The following is a 19,118-nucleotide window of genomic DNA, read 5'->3' as shown; positions in this document are numbered from 1 at the left end:
CTTTTAACATTTCACAGTTTAGCATAATTGGATTCTAACAGGAGCTTTCTGTCAAGAAATCTTTTCAGTCAAGAGTCCTATCGAAGAACTCGGTTTCATTTACATCTCTATTTAAAAGGCATATTTTATTCCAAATGCTATCCCTGGGGATAATTAAATAATACATTGACAATCTATGAACCCAACAAGGGGACTATGGTAACAACACTCACGCTTTTTTTTTTTTTTTGCAGACTACATACTTATTCCTTTGAAAATTATTTTTCCAATTATGTAACAGTTTGAGAGGTGGGGAGAATGCAAAAAAATAGGATAGAGTTATACTGGTAGGTTTTGTTCATCAAAAATATATTTTTATAACCAGCATAAGCTACCAGTTTGCTCACAGTAAATAATGCCAGAAGAGCTGGCTCCTGTGGGTCAGTACGCAGACCAAGTGCCCAGAAATTTGGGAACATTCTTCCTGACTTTGGCACTTAGGCATTGTGTGGCCTTGAACAAGTTCCAATAACCTCCTTGCATCTCCTCGTGTTTCCTCAACTGTAAAATGGGATCATAATATTGAATGGAAGTAGACAAGTTGTGCATGAGCCACTAAATATGGCTCCTATAAAAGTAGAGACTTTCACCCATAAAATTTCCTGCATGCTAGACTTAATAAAAAATCTATTTACTATTCCCTTTCTTCCAGGCAAATAAAGAGATATGAAGTAAATAGTCATTGGATAATGCCCACTATAAGCCTCTTTCCACTCATTTATAAAGTTATGTCATTTCTAGATTTATTTAGGGGAGAAAACAGTATTTCCAAATCTCAGCCCATTGCAAATATCTCATTTCATAGCTAGGGAAACTAAGGCTGCAAAGGAGTTCCTATAAATTTTTGTTATGCTGTTTAGCCCAGGAGATCTACATGTCATAATTGCAGACACTGTTATTAATGGGTCTCTGTTAGTGACCCAGTAGAGAGAATAGGGCTCATAAGTATAAGTGAAACTTGCAGTTAGATTTACTAAATAGTAGTTCTTCTCATTAAGTGGGTAGGCAGACTTCAGAGCTCAGAATTTTTTTTTAATATTTTCACTAAATATTTCTTTTCTGTATATTAAATGAAATAAAACCAAAAAAAGAATGCTCTCATTTCTTTATTAACCAATCCAGTTTTCATTTTAGAGTATGCCTAATAATCTATTTTGAAAAATCAGAACTTTTAAATTTTAGGAACTATCAAAAATATTTATTTAACAAAATATGCAGTACTCTGCTAGGCAATGTAGAATAGACCATAGAAAGGAGTAGATAGCACTATATATTCATAGCCTCAAGGACTTCATAAATTTAATTGGAAAGAAGACATGTAAACATATGGATAATAAGTGTGTGTGTGTGCATGCATAGATATATGTGCATACATATACATACATATCTACGTAGGTATGTGGTTATACACATGTTTACATTCAATGAAACAAAAACAATTAAAAGATCAGATTTTATCTATATTGAATTGACTTAAAACTTTAAACTTTACAAAACAGAAAACTTGGGACACAAATCCATCTTCTCAGACAAGAAGGGAGAAGAAAGGGGAATAATAACTTCAGCAGTTGTCTGGGTTATCAGTCAAGGCCAAGTTCATGATCAATTGAACATTCCCGTGATCTGTCACAGCTGTGCTATCTGCCCTATGGATGAGTGAACCAGTCACCCAGCTGTTACTTTTTCCTCATAATTCCTTTCTCTATATCATGTATCACTTCCAACACTCATCATTTTACTTTTTTTCATCTTTGCCAATCTGATGGGTATGAGTTGTTTTCCTTTCCACTTCTCTTATTAGTAGTGACTTGGAGCTATTCTTTCACAAGATTTTTGATTGCTTACTTTTCTTCTTTTGAGAACTTTCTGTTCATATCTTTAGGTACTTAGATAGGGAGGGTCAAAGGCAGAGACATAGAAAGGGAGAGAGAAAATTAAATGCTTACTATAGGGACATAAATGAATGCAAACAAGATAGTTCTTCTAGTCAAGAACCTTACTAATGGTGGGGACAACAAAAGAGCATACATATGGGAGGGGAGGAAGACTACCTAAAGAATATAGGGTCATGTAGCAAATGCAAAGAAAAATGATGTCCAGAGAAAGCTCAGGAAAGAAGGAGGTGAAGCATACCTTAAATACTCCCAAAAATGGTGGTCCAAATGGAGGGTGGGTGGGGCAGAATGGATATTTCCCAGGGAGCCAATGTGGCAGCAAAGAAAAAGAGGATTCCAGAGATAATGAAGAGATTCAGGTGAAGCCTAGCTAGGGTCCTTCTCAAAATTCCATCTTTACACCAATAATCTATTCCTTTGCCACAGTTTCAGCATATTCAGTTTAAAATACCCAAGCTGTACCTGAGTACTATATCCAGGATGGCAAGAGAAAACAACTCTGTCTCCTTTGAACTACATTTCTAAGGCACCTATGTAACAGTATCCATTTCAAAAATCAGCTATCTTTCCTAAAGACCAATTGAAATAATTTTGCCTTATATTCAATTGCCATCTCTAAATATCTCTTCATATAGCAGCAACACCTATAACTCAGAACTCAGAATGTATAAGAATACCAAAGATGTTTGTGTGATTAAATTCTCATAAGGCTGACCTCCAACAAGACCAAAAAGGTATTGCACATTTTTATTCACCCACGGCCACTCTGCTAAGCCACAATATAAGATTTGTAATCCTGATATATTTTGTTTTACCTGTTTGATGTTGCATATAATGACATAATTTCTTCAATTCATTCATCATCCCTGGGAAAGGGATTAAAGTTCTATCAACACCAATAGTAAATCTTTTTTAGCTTGGGGGCTTGTGATTTTTTTTTGGATGAGCTAGTACAATTCTCCAAAATGGATAGTAGGAAGAATAAAATATATGAACCATGCAAGGCCTCAGTCTGCCAATTTGTGAACTAAAGAATTGTATTTCCCCATATAATATAGCATAAATCACATTTTAATTTCCAAGGCAAGCTAGGATCATGGAATTTAGGGCTAGGAAGCATCTTAGAGATCAGCTAGTTTAACCCCTTGATTTTATCAGTGATGAAACTGAGGTCCAGAGAGACTAAGAAATTTCCTGTGGTCACATATACAGAAAATAGCAGAGCTGGCATTAGATTATAATTCCTCTGTCTTCAAACTCCAGGTACTCACTATGATATAATGAAAGAAATTCTCCTTATTTTTTTTTTTAATCTTGGACCCCTCTGGGAGTCTGGTGAAGCCTATGGACTGATTCTCCAAATAACGTTTGTTAAATACATAAAATAAAATGCATAGGATTAGAAAAAGAAACCAATTGAAATATAGTTATAAATTTTTTTAATTTCACAGACCTCAGGTAAGAACCCCAGCTTTAGAGTTTTGTGGTTTCATTTTTGTGGGTGGACCCTCCACTGATACAAATAGCTACTTCTCTATACTTTCTATGAGTATTGACAAATCAGTTCATCACCTGGTGATGAGCCTCTCTAAATTTTGCTTGGCTGACCCTTCTATAATAGACATGTATGCTGTTTACCAGGCTCATATTCTTAGGCTTTTCAGACACAGATCACCTTGTTGTATTTGTGCTAGGACAGCATTATTTTGATAAACCAAGGCAGCTTCCACATCACCATTGAGAACCAGTGCATTTCTTTATATTATCCCAAGTAAATGGAAATGCATATGTCTAAATACATGTATATATTTCAGCTGTGATTTTAGATATGTTTATATTTAATGGTTAATGTCATATACACATATATGTACACGTGCATGTTTCTGTTTGTCCTTCATTTTCAGAGAGGACCAATGACATCACAAGTGATGATTTGGATGAATTGGATTTAAGTAAGGCAGAGTTTCATGAAATCATCAGCCTCACTCTCTCTTCCAGAGATAGCAAAGTTCAGAGACAAGATAAAAGTCAAGATGACCAGTGATGGCTTGGAATGTAGTAGTTGATTTTGACATCTTTGATGTCTGATCGAGATCCATGCCACCTGCTTCAGCTGCCTTTGTGGAACATCACTGAAACAAATTGGTCTCATCAGCCCATTCTACTGGGGGACATCATGAAATGTTTGGGATAGACGTCCCCTTAACTCTCTGAAGGGTTTGAGGCCTGTTGTTTCTCCTCAACCTGGTTTAGCCTGTCTGAGAAGACGGTTTTTCTGGGATGTGGCTGCTGCACCTGCTACAGCTTCTTGGAGCAACAACTGAGAGTTGGGTGAAGGTAGATACCAAAGGTAGATGAACAGCCCTGAAAAGGGCTCAGCAAGCCTTCACACCAGAAGTGTTAATTTTCCCTGAATATCCCATATACCCCACACATGCAAGTGTACATATAAATATGTATCCTTGTATACATCTATGTGTGTTTATTTTTCCAGAGCTCTTAGATTCTGGCAGCCTGGTAGATCACAGACATATAGCACTACATCTTATCATTTGAAGTTTAAAATAATACACTAAGCAAGAAGAAAAAAAATGTAGCTAAGGGTAAGGAGTTTTGGATGAGGATTTTGCCTCATATCTATCAAAAATTCCAAGCATGCTATTTGAGAATTACTGACTTAGGTCCTAGGATACACAAGGAATTTAGTGTAAGATAAAACTTGAAAAAAAGTCAATTGGAGTTATAGAAGATAAGAGGAAGGTGAGGTCATTTGATTTCTGCCAGCTACATTCCATGAATGCAGTGTAATATATAAGCTGGATTTGGAATCAAAGGACTTGTGTTCAAATTCTGGCTCTTCTACTTAGTATCTATTTGACCTTTGGAAAAGTCACTTTGCTTCATTTTCTTCACCTGTAAAATAAAAACAAAAGTTTGACTACTTGATTTTTATGAAAATTGATGGTTTTACAATTATGATCATGTTACATATTTTGGGGAATCAATAAATGATTTATGACACAGATGATCCTTGGTCTAAATATTTAAATATAGGTAAAATTTCAATGAAGAGAGAAAATAGTGTTTTGTTGCAACAACAGGGTATGGATGTGTTCAGGGGAAGGCAAATAGTACAGTTTTGCTGCAGAACAGAATATGGGAACTGGAGTAATGTTATACAATTCTTATCAATGACAAGGAACAAAGAAATAATTGCCCATCAGATTTATGGATTGAAAGTAAAAAATGCTCATAACCAAACAAAGAATAGACAGGATCATAGAAGGAAAACAAAAAACAAACTTCAAATCACAAGTAATTAGAGAAATACAAGCTAAAACACTTCTGAGGTCTCCTTCATATCCATCATATTGTCAAATTTGGCCATCCAAAAAAAGAAAGAAAAAAAATGGAAAAGATTGGAGGGACTATTAGAAAACAGGCTTATTGATGCACTGTTGACAGAGCAATGAATGGGTTTAACCATCTTGGAAAGCAATTTAGAATTATACACAAAAAGGTATTCATGTCTTTTGGCCCAGCTTTACCACTGCTAGGTATATACCCAGAAGAAATCAAAGCAAAAGGAAAAGGTCCTATATGTACAAACGTATTTATGGTAACTCTTTTTTTTTTTTGTGGTAGCAAAAATTGGAAATGAAGAGATGTCAATCAATTAGGGAATAACAAACAAAATGTGATAAATGAATGTAAATTAAATAGTATTGGGCTATAAGAACAAGGAAATAGCTGATTTCAAAGACACATGCAAATATTTGGATGAACTGATGCAGAGCAAGTGAATAGAATCAGTAGGACAGTTTATACTACAGCATTAATATTATACAAGTAAATAATTTTGAAGACTTTTCTAAACTTATGAAGAATAAAATGAGCAAAACCAGGAAAACACTTTTATGCAATCATAATAACACTATAGAAACAAAGAACTTTGAAAGTCATAAAAACTCTGATCAAAGCAATGATCACCTTTGATTCCAGAAGATTATAATGGAATATGCTATATAACTCCTGACAGAAAGGATGGATTCAGGATGGAGAATCACACGTATGTGCATACACTTGCTCACATGCATGTTTTGCATGATACAAAAATATGTAAAGAATATTATTTTCTTCTCTTTTCCCCTAATAGTGCAGGAAATAGAGGAAAGGAATTTTTTTTTAATTTAAGAACAAAATCTAATTAAAACAAATGCACAAATAATAAAATGCATCATGACAGACATGCGAACCCAGATCTCACCAAGCATTCAATATCGATGGAGAAGAGTAGGCACATGTTTACAAGAACAGAGAGGCAAGAGCATGAGGGAGGAAAATTAACATGTTTAGTGTAACTAGCCACTCTGAACTACAAGCTCTGTTATTGATCCATTCTGGAATACTACATCATACAAAACTGCCCTTCTGCTCACTGCTCAACTATTGATCTTCATTACTCTTCAGCTAGGGAAATCATCTGTTTTATACTTGAACTTAGCATTTAAAAAGTTCTTTCAATTACCCATCACCCTTAAAGGGATGTTCACATGTTAGCACCTAACGTGTGTGCAGAAGTTCACTTTAAGCTAGGAAAATGCAAAGCTCATCAACTTAGCTATCTCTGGTCTACATAAGACAGCTCAGCCAGTTATTCACTCACCCAGATGTTCTGTTGTCCCATCAGAGTCAAGCTCACAGCAACACAGCTCAAATTGACACTTTCTTTAAGTCGTCTCATCAGAATGCAAAGATAGCTGCAAAACTCCCTTTGCTTTTCCTTTTCAGTCCAGAGGTGGCAGCAGTGAATGACAAAACCTTAAGAGAAGCCTCACTGCTTTCCAGTTCTAGGGGGCGCTGAAGAGCAAGTGCTGACCCTGAAGCTTTTGCTCAGTGTAGTCAATTCTCTGTGCAGCAAATCAGAAAACATTCAGACGAATTCTTTCAGGTGACATTGTATTTGGCACTGCTTTGATAGAAAGTCTTTTCATCCCCCTTTGCTGTGTCAACAATTCTTCTCAGATTCTTATGTCATTTTCTTCACTAACCCTGTTCCTCTGCCATCCATCAAATTTTGATGACTTAAAAATGAGAGTCCCCTAACTCTCATAGATGTACCTTTTACTTAAAACCTCATACCTCCTCAAATTATCCCTATTAAACTGACAGGCTTTTTATTTTTTTTTGTTATTCAGTCATTTTTCATCATGTCTGACTCTGTGACCCCATTTAGAGTTTTCTTGGAAAAGACGTTGGAGTCATTTGCTAAATGAAGAAAATGAATAAGCTTAAGTGACTTGTTCATGGTCATACAGTTAGTAAATGTCTGAAATAAGATTTGAACTCAGGAGGATGAGCGTGCCTGACTTTAGGCCTGGCGTTCTATGCACTGTGCCACCTAACTGCTTTTTAAAATTTCTGCCTATCATGGCCCAGTGGGTAGAGCACCGGCCCTCAAGTCAGAAGGACATGAGTTCAAATCTGGCCTCAGACCAAACACTTGAGACTTACTAGCTGTGCGACCCTGGACAAGTCACTTAACCCCAATTCGCCTAAAAAAATAAAATAAATTTTTTGCCTATTGCCAAATATGTATACAGCTATCCCGTCCACATTACAATTTTCCATGTTGTGACTTTCCACATCTCGGTTTCAATATATCCCAGGTCAGTATGAAAAATCAAATGGGAATTTTTGCAGAGTTTTGCAGAAGCTGCAGAGAACACACAAAGTCCAGCAGATGGCACAGAAAAAACTTTAGAAATCAAGAAATGCATAAAGTATATGTGTAGTATTGTATAATATCGACATTTTATCTTTTAATATCATAAATGTACCCAAATTTTACAATAAGGTGCTGGAAACACCCTATAAAAGAAAAAAAATTCAGACTTGTTCTCTTGTACAAAGGGAGGGAAAGAAATTTTACATGAATTTTCCTGATCGCGGTGGGGCATTGCATCCCAAACTCCCATGATTTGAAAGAGACAACTGTATTTTTTTAAGCTTTATCTTCTTTAAAAAAAAAAACATATAAATATAAATTAGCTAACATACTATAATGCTTTGAACCTTGTAAGTACTCAAAATGGTGGTTTATTTCTTTAATGAACTTGAAGCCAAATCTTCATATTCATATTTCTCTAGTTTTTAACTCTTCACACACAAGCAGGAAAATATTCTATACCATTCACAAAGAAATGTAATATTTTATATTGAAAGCATAGTTCACCTCTTTTTCCAAATGATCAAGAACCCATCTCAAATTTCTTCATGTAAATTTATTAGCAAAGTATATTAAAATTACATTTTTATTTATGTTAGATATGAAAAACATTTACCAGTAATAGTGGGACTATCTTACATCCTTTGACAATATAAATCTCTCTATTATGCAAAATAATTTTTCCTGTCCCTTTTTCTCTGTCCTTTTCATGATTTAACTGCTTTGTTTAATCATAGCTGGTGGTATAGTAACTAGAGTAGACTAGGGCTCTGGCCCTAGTGTCAGGAAGACCTGAGTTTAAATCCAGCCTCAGATTCTTACTAGTTATGTTACCCTGGTCAAGTCACTCAACCTCTGTTCACTTTGGTTTCCTCAACTATAAAACAAGGATAATAATAGCACCTGCTTCTCAGGGTTGTGAGGATTAAATAAAACAATATTTGTAAAAACCTTTGCCCAGTGCCCAGTGCATAGTAAACACAATAAATTGCTTCTTTCCTTTCTAATATATACTTCTTATCTGACTTTGGAAAAGTCAATTAACTTCTCAATGCCCTAAACAATTTTCTAAGGCTATAACTGGCAGAGAAATAGACAATCTCCATTGTTAGGAGAAATTTACTCATCTTGGAATTCCTTACACCAATGAAATTGCAACTGCATTCTTTCCAGGCCTATCCCTCACTTTTATGAAAATACTTCATACGTAGTGATTGTATCCATTAAAAAAAAAAGTGTTAGTATCCAAAATGTCAGATTAACAATTCTTTCATCACAAACTTTGCACAAAATTGTGGAACTTGCCCCTTTTTACTCCCAAACAAAAGAAGACAGACAAAAGAGCCCTTGGAGTAACATCTCATATGAAATATGAAAATATCAGTGTCTCAGTTAAAAAAGAGAAGCTAAAATTCAATCCTTAATCTTTGAGCATCTATAACGTAGTTCTTTGAAAGTAGTCAATAATTATTACATAGCAGTAATGTATCCTGACATCCATGTTCTCTTTATAATACAAGTTATAATATTAACTTAGATGATTCGGCTAGAAGGTCCCTCAACGAACAAGATTCAAGTAGTGCTCACCTGTCTTCACTGTTATTCTGTACAGCATCTGATAATACTGTTTATTCATCACTGGAACATCTGGTTACCCTTTAATCAATTCAGCATCAGCTTCATTTATATAAAGTCTCAATTTTGTCCACGTTGTTTGGAACTCATGAATTTAATTTGCCAGCAATGATTTATTGATTAATCAATTATTTGGTTACTGTATAGTGGCTTGTTTTCTAACATACCCATGGAATAATCAGGGCAAAGCAGCCATAATCCATCACTTCAAATTCCAAATGCATTCATTAAAAACTTAGAGAAGAAAATAAATTGCATCTTTCGGAACATTTCCATCCTATTTCATGATATGTTTCCTTCATTGATATTTTATTCAAATGTAGTTATCCTTTGAGAATAGAGATTATTCTTTAAAGGAAATTATAGAATTATTTTACTGAACATTTCTGTTACTAAATTGAGAAGAGTCAAGTATTACTTGATGGAGATAGAGTCAAGTTAGAACCCAGACTTTAAAAGGATTATGCCAAATTAATTTGTCTAATTGTGCTTTTTTATACATGTGAAAAAGAATTAAATTGATTTATCTCTGTGTTGAATTGTTATCAACGGTTCTGTGATAAATAAGAAAAGTCATGGAAAAACTTTCCCATTTGATGAGAAATACTCCCACTCAAGTCTTACTTCCTTATTAATCCATTTCTCCAACACTATTAAAAACATGTGTTACAACTTGACAATCATTTTTTAACCACTTGATTTCCAGTTCTATTTCTCCATACACTCAAGCTGTTGCCAGGAAACATGGTTGACCATACATCATGGGATCATGATAGTCAATTGCTTGAATGCATTTTAAAAAAGTTTTCCCCGATGTAACATCATATGTAGTGCTGGAAATGGAAAGTAGATACTCTGGGGACTCTGACTGTATTAATTCTAAATTATTTGTATACTTGACTTAGGCCAGTGGGAAAGGATAGAAAGGGAGTGGTTTTAATTGCATTTCTGTTCTACCTGAGGATAGTGACAAATGAAAATGGATGCACTCTTCAGAAAATAATACTGCTTATCAACAACACTATTATGTTACATTTGTTAAGTACTTAATACTCCTCAATTGAACCATAATTAGGGTAGGAAAAAATGGGGTTTTACAACAGGGTACCATATTTAGAGAGCTGAAAATAAATGGTACTAATAATATTTGTAACCCATAAACATTATGGAAATAATAGAGCTTAGCATCTCATTAATAATAATAATTAAATAAATGAGAAGCTTTCAGATGATTAGTTGGAGTCATCTCTCTTTCCTCACTAAAACCTTGAGACTCTTCCCCAGTTACGTGCCTCTTACATATAACACAAAGTTCAGAGCAATAATTAACATATTTGATGTCAGAATAAGAATCCAAAGGGATCTCAACAATCTAGAACACTGGTTTGAATCTAATAAAATGAAATTCAACAGGGATACATCTAAAATTTGTACTTATGGAAAAGAAAATAAGCTTCTAGAAATATAATGTGGAGGGGGCATGGGTAGTCAGAATTCTTCTGAAAAGGATCTAGAAGTTTTAGTGAACTGTAAGATCCATATGAGTGAGTAGTGTCACTAGGTAATGAAAAAAAAATCTAATGCTACCTTGAGTTGAATTAGGAAGGGCATAGCTTCCAGAAACAGGGAGTTGATCATCCCACTGTACTTGCTAGATTTTTGCTAGACCTCATCTAGAAGTATTGTGTTCAGTTCTGGGCAAGATAGTTTTAGCTAGATAGTCCAGAGGAGAAGCAACAGTATGGTGAAGGGCCTTCAGTTCATAACTCAAGGCCTGATTGAAGCAGTGGGGAAGGTTAAACTGAAGAAAAGAACACTAATGGGAAACAGAAGCAGTGTTCAAATAATTAAGGACTGCCATGTGTAAGAGTGATTAGATTTGGTCTGTTTGACCCCAGAAGGAAGAATCAGTGGGACAAAAATAAAAAGAGGTCAGTTTAAGCTTGATGCTAGGAAAACTAACAAACAAACAAATTCCTAATAATTAGATCTTTCCAAAAGTGTAAGCATTTATGTGGAGAGGTGGTAAAGTCCTCCTCTTAGAGTTGTTCAAGTTGAGACTGGAAAATTAGTGTTGGGTATGTTGTAGAGCAGATTCCATCATGCATGAGCTGCACAAAATTGTCCCTGAGGTACCTTCCAATTCACAAATTCTATTATTCTGTGAGATGTCTGAGGATTTCTTTCATCACCTCCACTGTGCACATATCTCATACTACTTGCCCAGATCAGAAATATTCCTAGACATGGTTCTGTTCTCTACAGTAGTTAATGTGTATCACTTGCCTTGCTCTCCATACTGTTTTTAAAATAATTTTTTAAAAAGTGTATTATGCTTTACAATTCATTCCTCACCACTAACCCAATAAAAAGTTTTATCTAATTATGTGTGATTTGTTACAACCCTATCAGATATATAATTCATACACGATGATCCACATCTCGCATGTGAGAAAACTGGGTTAAAAAAGTTTATTGACTTGGAGGTCACAGAAACTGGTCTGTTTGGGCAGGGAAGATATTCTAATCCAGTCTTCTTTTCACTAAATATTGGTTTCCTTAAATTGAAGTTAGGGTTACAAACCTTCAATCAAGCAGTAACCACCTTTAAACATCTGCCAAACACTGTCTAGAATAGATTCAAACCAATTTCTTGGAGCTGAAAGATTCCAAATCATCCCTATTGAACCTGATTCAGACTGAAGGCAATTTTCTCTTAGAGCAGGTTAGCAGAGAGGAAAAAAAATGTCTCAAAATAATCCCATTGCTTATTGACACAGAGCTACAATGGAATTACCACAATGCCAACATGTCATACCACAAAAATCCATTCTTGTCCTGTCATTTTATTTAAGAAAACAGCTATTTTCTCTCATGTTTCTTGGGAGGATGAAAAGAGAGAGAGAAAAAAAAAAAGACTACCTCTTTTCTTGGTATCTTTTCCCACTTTTGGAATGATAGTGGTAGGCAATAGAACCAAGAGCTGGAAGGTACTCAGGACAATTACTATTCAACTTCTTCAGAATACTGGGAACTTTTCCCAACTTCTGGCATGGTAGAAGTTTTTTTTTTTTTTTAATTGCCAGATTGGGCTTTTGTCCATCTCCTTAGGCAAAAATGGTTCCAAAATAAGGCAGAGAGTTCATAGCTCTTCTCTGTAGAGCCATGTTGGCATGCTGAACTAAGTTAGCTTATGCAATTTAATTTGTGCAATTTACAGACCAGATCCATTTTTCATTAGTCATTAAAATGTCATTAAAAACTTTTTAATGGATTACTATGGCCAAAGAATTCATTCCCTAGAGCCCACTCTTTTAGTAATGAGCCTCTCCATACTCATCCAGGAGTAGTGCTCTTGAAACAAGCAGTCTGTCACTAGGACCATCACTCAAAATGTTTCCCTGCTTGGGAGAAACTTCCATAGCTTTAACTTATCTCACATAACTTCTGAGAACCCTTTCCCATCTATGACACAATGACTAACCTTGATAGGACTTATTAACTATGCATTGTGTTTTGTTGTCCAAAAAATTAACTCCAAAATCAGTTGATTTTGGAGTGAACTGCATTCATATGTCTACCACTTCCAATTGATCAGAGACTTGAAATTGCAATGAGCAAAGTCTAGACATCCTTTGATTTAATAAATCAAAAGCATTTTAACTGAGGGTTGGAGGAGTTCTAGATCGGTTTGTAAGAAGTGAAGGCAGTTGAATGAAGTGAAATGATGCCACACAGCAAATATGCTGGGATTAGATAAAGAAACATGTTCACACCCAGTGGGTTTTGTATAAAACAGTAGACCACTCAGTGAGCACAGATTTCAGTAGTAAGAGAGGAGAACGTAGTCTAGCAAAGTCCCTGAGAGGGAATTATTTGATAGAGAAGAAATGATCATTGGTGTCCTTTTGAATTTCAGATGTCTGGTGTATTTGGACTTCTCTCCTTGATGTCTTAGCAATATACACACTATAGGTAAGGCTGGCAGCAGTATCTGCATTGGAACTCAAGACAAACTAGACAAACAAGACAAAGAGAACATCACAACCTGCAAGGAGCCCAACAACAATAACAAAAGCTACACTACATTTAGATGGTAATACCTTCTGGATGTTCCAAAAAGGAGTTGTAAAAGTTGTGTTACCTATTTTGTCACATGTTCCCTAAGTGTGAGCCCACTTTTCCCTGAACTTTGAATGCATTCATGGAAGAATCTGTTATAAACATTGTAAGGGCACTACTTTGTATTAACTCTTCTTCTTCTATATCTTAGTGAAAAGACTTCATTAAATTCAGTCTAGTTAGCTAGTTAATATTAATAGTTAATCATTGGGGGAAACATATTAGGATGGTCTTTTGAGCTATAACATTAGAAAACCACCTCCAAGCCCTCAGGACTTACTCTAGAACCCTAATGATATCAGACCTACCCTTCTGAGTCAGGATTAAAAGAGTAGCTCTATGGCATAAGTGAAACATATATAAGGTCACAGACACCAGACCACTATCATACATCTTGACAACTCATCTCTTTGGCTTGGCATACTACCGGTTGAGATAACCATTTCTATTGCCAACTTCAGTTAAATTGGGAGAAGGGGAAATTTTACAAATTTGTCTCATCTCCACGAGCACCTCTCCAAGAGTCATAAAATGTGCCTAAACTTAGAGACACTTTCACTTCACACCTACTTTGATAAATCTGACATAAAAGAATAATGATGATAATGATAACCATTAGTTTTATTTATTTTAATGAAAAGATAGTTATCCACAATTGTCTTTAAATATATATGTGTGTATGTATATATGTGCATGTACATATACATATATATACATATATACGTACACACACACACACACACACACACACACACACACACACATATATAACCAACCAAATCCATTCTGTAAAAATAGTCCAACCAGCTGTGCATATATAGTAAACCCTCTTCATGAGTCTTCAGGTGTAATCCTCCCTACAGGCTGTTTTAGAAACATGGGTTGTGAGATTTACTGATCTAGCACATGATTTTTATCCCCTCTGTAATAAAATAGGTAACCTCATTTCCTAATTGAAGCTTGAAAAGAGTGCGGGGAGCCAACATTCTGAAACCCTACTCAAGTAAAGCTCTGGGTAATTGGTCCTGGATATTGGCTCAAGCTTTCAATCAAATCCTGATTCTGGCATTGAGGTGGATTACTTGATGAAAAGAAAAGTGCTGCAGGTGGTGGAGTGCTACACCGAGCGCCTGTAGTGTTCTGATTCCTGCAGCGTGAGGCAGAAACAGGGTTATGTTAATTACATTCATTTTTGATATTAATGTGCTAGGCAAAAAAAAAAAGAACAGAGGGAAAAAATAGCAACAGGAAGCTGACATTTATTTCTTTTCCTCAAGGTGGAAACACACTTACATGAATGTATCAGAGAAAGAAAGGAGCTGCATGGTGTCAGGAATGATACGGAGTTTGCTCCTATGATGTTGGGAAAAGGCCTGCAAGCACATTTGTTGGGAGAACCATGAATTAAAGGAAATGTTCATCCCTTCTCATGAACCTCTGTGGTAAGGAAAGGGATTAACACTGCATAAATACAATCTTAATGCTGTTTGTCATTTTTTTAAAAAAACATAAATTAAGAAAACACACCTATCCCACTCCACATTCTCCAGGAATTCATGTTCTATTGAAACAAGACAGATGACATGAAACATTCTAGTTTTGGTTCTCTCCTTGCTGTTGCTACTGTTGTTGTCATCATTGTCATTTAATTTTGTTTTCTTAGAACAGTCAGTCAACAAGCATCTGTTAAGCCTTTATTATGTGCCAGGCACTGTGCTAAATTAAGAATAAAAATACAAGCAAAAAGAAAGGCAGTTTCTGCTCTCCAGATACATTCTAATGGGAAGAAAACACGTAGAAAGAAGCTGAAATGGTGAGGAGGAATCTTATTGGGCTGAGAGGAGAATGGAATGATGGAGAAGTTTGGAGGAAGGTAGCCCAGTGGGAAATGAAGAGATGGCTGGCCTGAGTTCTCTCCCTAGGTGAAGAGAAGGCAAAGAAAGATAATGTAATCAATGGAGTTTTGTTTGTTTGCTTTATTTTGTCACTATTTTTTTGTTTTGCTTTTCACAGACACAACCACCTGAAAATCAACTACTGGTTACTCTGTTTAAAGTAAAAGGTTGGCTTATAATTATTCGGCCTCAAATGAGGTTCTATGAACCTGCATGCAGCCCCCTAATTCAAGGGTAGACTCGGAGGACCACTCTCATAACAAAGATAGACCAATGGGATTTCACAAAAAGAGTGTCGGCTTTTTGGGAACATGGATAAAAAAAGCAATCTTGCCTTACAGATAAAATCTATCAGTTAACAATCTATCATGCAATCAGTAAGCATATATTAAAATAATGCATAATATATGCAAGGCATTATACTAGGCACCAGAGATACAAGTACAAAAAATGAAATAATCTCTAATCACAAAGAGTTTCCAAGGGGAAAACAAGTATATGTGAAAATGTATATAGCATAAATTTAATATTTAATAAATACAAATATATTCAAATTAGATAGATGCAAAGTAATTTTGGAAGAGGTTTGCTAACATTTAATGGAGTAAGGGAGAACTTTATTGAGCAAATGGTGTTTAAGTTTCATCTGAAAGGAAGAGAGAAATTTTTGAGGCAGAGATAAAGGGAGGATTGCATTCCAGACATAAGGAATGACCAATGAAAAGATATGGTGATGGGGGATGGCATGTAATGAATTAGAAACATCTGCATTAATATGGTCATTTAAGATCACTAAAAATGAACATAGACTGAAAAGAAGATGTCCAGGAATCTTATAATTAGGGATAGAACATGAATTGTGTACAAACAAGGGAAATCAAAGAGTAGCCAGATGAATAGGAAGAAAATCAGGAAAGAACACTTCCATGAAGATCCACAGAGGGAAGAGTACCTAGCAGGAGGGAGTGGAAGAGGGTCAATCAGTTGAAAGAGGTCCAGGAGAATGAGGCCTGAGAAAAAGCCATCAGATATAGCAACTAGATTAGATAATTGTTGCTCTATAGGCCTACGGTTTACCTCTGTACCTCTCACTCAGTGCTTCAACTAGATCCAGTAAGATTACAAAGCTTTTCAGAGAAATAAAAAGCACTGGACTTGGGGTTAGAAAACTGGGATTGGACTTCTGGCTTCACCAAGTACTTCCTGTGTGAATTTGAACAAGTCTTTTTATGATTTCTAAGGTCTGTGTTGACTCAACCATTCTAGGATTCACAGAATTACAGAATTTTAGAATTGAAAGGGACTTCATTAGCCACTGACTGCAACCCATAACTACCTCTCAGTGAGTAGGTAATATCAACATTATTATCCCCATTTTACAAGTGAGGAAACAGATGATGAAGTGACGCACACTGAAAATGACAAAACTAAAGTGACTAATAGATGTCACATAGATAATATCCAAGATAAGTAAGAAAATAATATAAAGACATTTAGTTATCCTTGATGAATTCAGGTCACCTGCAGCAGATAGACTGTATCATGGGCATTGGAATAAATGGTGCCCATGTGATTGCTGAGCCACTGATAGTGGCATATGGTAGAGATGGCATAGAACAGAAGAATGGCACATGTAGTACCATTTTTTAAGTTATTTTTTTTTACCTCCACCTGTAAACATAGTACTATATTATTTCAGTTACTTTAGCATGCTTTTTAAAGATGACCCTACTCTTAATAACTCTCTTCTCCAAGACCCTCCTCCCATCCCCCCATTAGTCACCCCTTTTCCTTCGGGGTTTTGCTTTTTACTTTTCTTCTTTTATCTGGCTATTTAATTCTCTCCCCTCTCCTTTTCCCCTCTTATTCTAACAGAATTTATCTTCCCTTTCTGCCCTTCAACTAGTCCCATTTATTATTTTTATTTTATTTCATTTTTTGCTCCCCTTTCCAGAAAGGGTTTCTCTCAACATTTTGATTATCTATCTTCTCTTTCTATCTACACTAGACTCTCAGATTCTGGTTCATGACCCAGATAATTAGCTAGTCTCACGCTATTATCTATAACTTTCAAGGTATCCATTCTGGCCTTCCTCTTTTGGCAGTTTCTGCCACTGCCTGGTAGTTTTCCCCAAAGATTCCTCTTTTCCATTGTGCTTCACTCCCAGACAAAGCCAATCCCTGAAAGTGGCAGGGAAGACACTGTCCCATGGTTAGATTTCCCAAACACAGATTGACATCACTGATTATGCAGGCTACCACTGCATACTATACATTTTTCCTGATGACATTCTTTTCTCCATTTCTCCCAAAATTTTCTCCCTGGACTCTTGCCCCTCCCCACTCTATCAGGTGTTAGTTGTCCCCAGGATATCCAACTCCTTCACTCCTTATTTGGACACGTCTGTGTGTGTGTGTGTGTGTGTGTGTGTGTGTGTGTGTGTGTGTTTTCCCAAGGACCAAATCCCTTTGACCACACCTAGCACAAGATCCCCATCTTCCTTCCCATAATATCTCTCTTCACTTTTGGAACTTTTATTGGTAGTACCCCATCCCACTCATAAAGGAAGGCTTCCCTCTGCCTCACACCCTTTACAATCTTTCTTCCCACTTCCTCACTCACATATTTTCTTTTAATATTATTGAGGTTTTTTTAAAATTTCTCTTCTAGACAGTCCTTCACTTCTGTTTATTTGCATTCCTAATCTATTGTTCTCTTTTTTTTTTGTTTCTTTGATAATACTTGCCATCACAGAGTTTAGGATTTTTTTCTATTCTCATTATTTTGCTGTGCTTTCCATAAATTCTGCTCTAATAATTCTCATTTCTCTTTTAAAGCACTCAAGATCAGCATGCTGGCGTTACATGTTTTCTCTAAAAGACTATTTCATCAATTGTTAGGTTATTTTCCTTTGTTTTGCAATTCCCAAATTCATTTACTAGATTAGTAGGCTATATTTTGTTTTACTCTTATTTTTTTCCCCTATTGAATCAGTTGCTTCAAGGTCTTTGTATTTTACTTTTCCTGAGAGCTGTGGTAATTTCAGTCTCCCACCTCCACCAACTTTCACTTATTACTCACTTTCTGATTCTTTTACTTCCTCCCATTATAGTTTCTTTAGGGGCCGAATCTCAAAGTATCTCAGCCTCCTATCATGCTGGACAATTCAGATTTCACCAGCATAGGTCTCTGCCACAAGTGACTTTTAGGTAGAAAGAACTGGCCCCAGTTCTGGGATAGTAGGTATTTTTCCTCAGTAGCCCTGGGTAATCTTCTGAGACTTGCTTTCCCCATTTTAAAAATTTGTTTGCATTGTAAACTTCACAGGGCTGCTTTGAGGTGTGTAGAGTAAGAAATAAAACCTAAAGATGTAATAGAAAAAACTGGACAATGAAGAGGAAAAAGGACCAATTTAGTGTTAGATATTCTTTGTTTGAATCTTAGCTCAGTTTCTCATTGCTTATGTTATCTTACAGAAGTCATTTCATTTCCCAAGCTTTGGTTCCTTCACCTATAAAATGAAATGACCTGAACTACATGATCTCTAATATCCCTTAAGTTTTATGATTTGTCAAGAGGAATATAAATACAATTGTTATAATGTTATAATCTAACAATTATTGCTGTTATAATCCAATTCCAATCCATATCTAGTGAAAGTATTATTGTTATAATCCGATGATGAGATTATAAGCAGCTGAACTAGGGTGAAAGCAGAAGGAACACAAAAAGCTAAGAAAGATACAGTAAAGAAACATTAAATAGGATTTAATTATTGACAATATCAACTGACAGAGTGACCA

General features: G+C 35.7%; 1 pseudogene; it reads left to right on the top strand.

Moving 5' to 3' along the window:
• LOC110217772 (aldo-keto reductase family 1 member C1-like) overlaps positions 1 to 19,118 on the top strand; it is a 37,271-nt pseudogene that overhangs the window by 8,374 nt on the left and 9,779 nt on the right.

The sequence above is a fragment of the Phascolarctos cinereus genome, unplaced genomic scaffold, assembly GCF_003287225.1.
Source record: "Phascolarctos cinereus isolate Bilbo 61053 unplaced genomic scaffold, phaCin_HiC Scaffold_3;HRSCAF=262, whole genome shotgun sequence".
In the NCBI taxonomy this organism is placed as follows: Eukaryota; Metazoa; Chordata; class Mammalia; order Diprotodontia; family Phascolarctidae; genus Phascolarctos; species Phascolarctos cinereus.
Note: the sequence above shows the minus strand (reverse complement) of the source record. Positions and strands in the feature narration are given on the sequence as shown.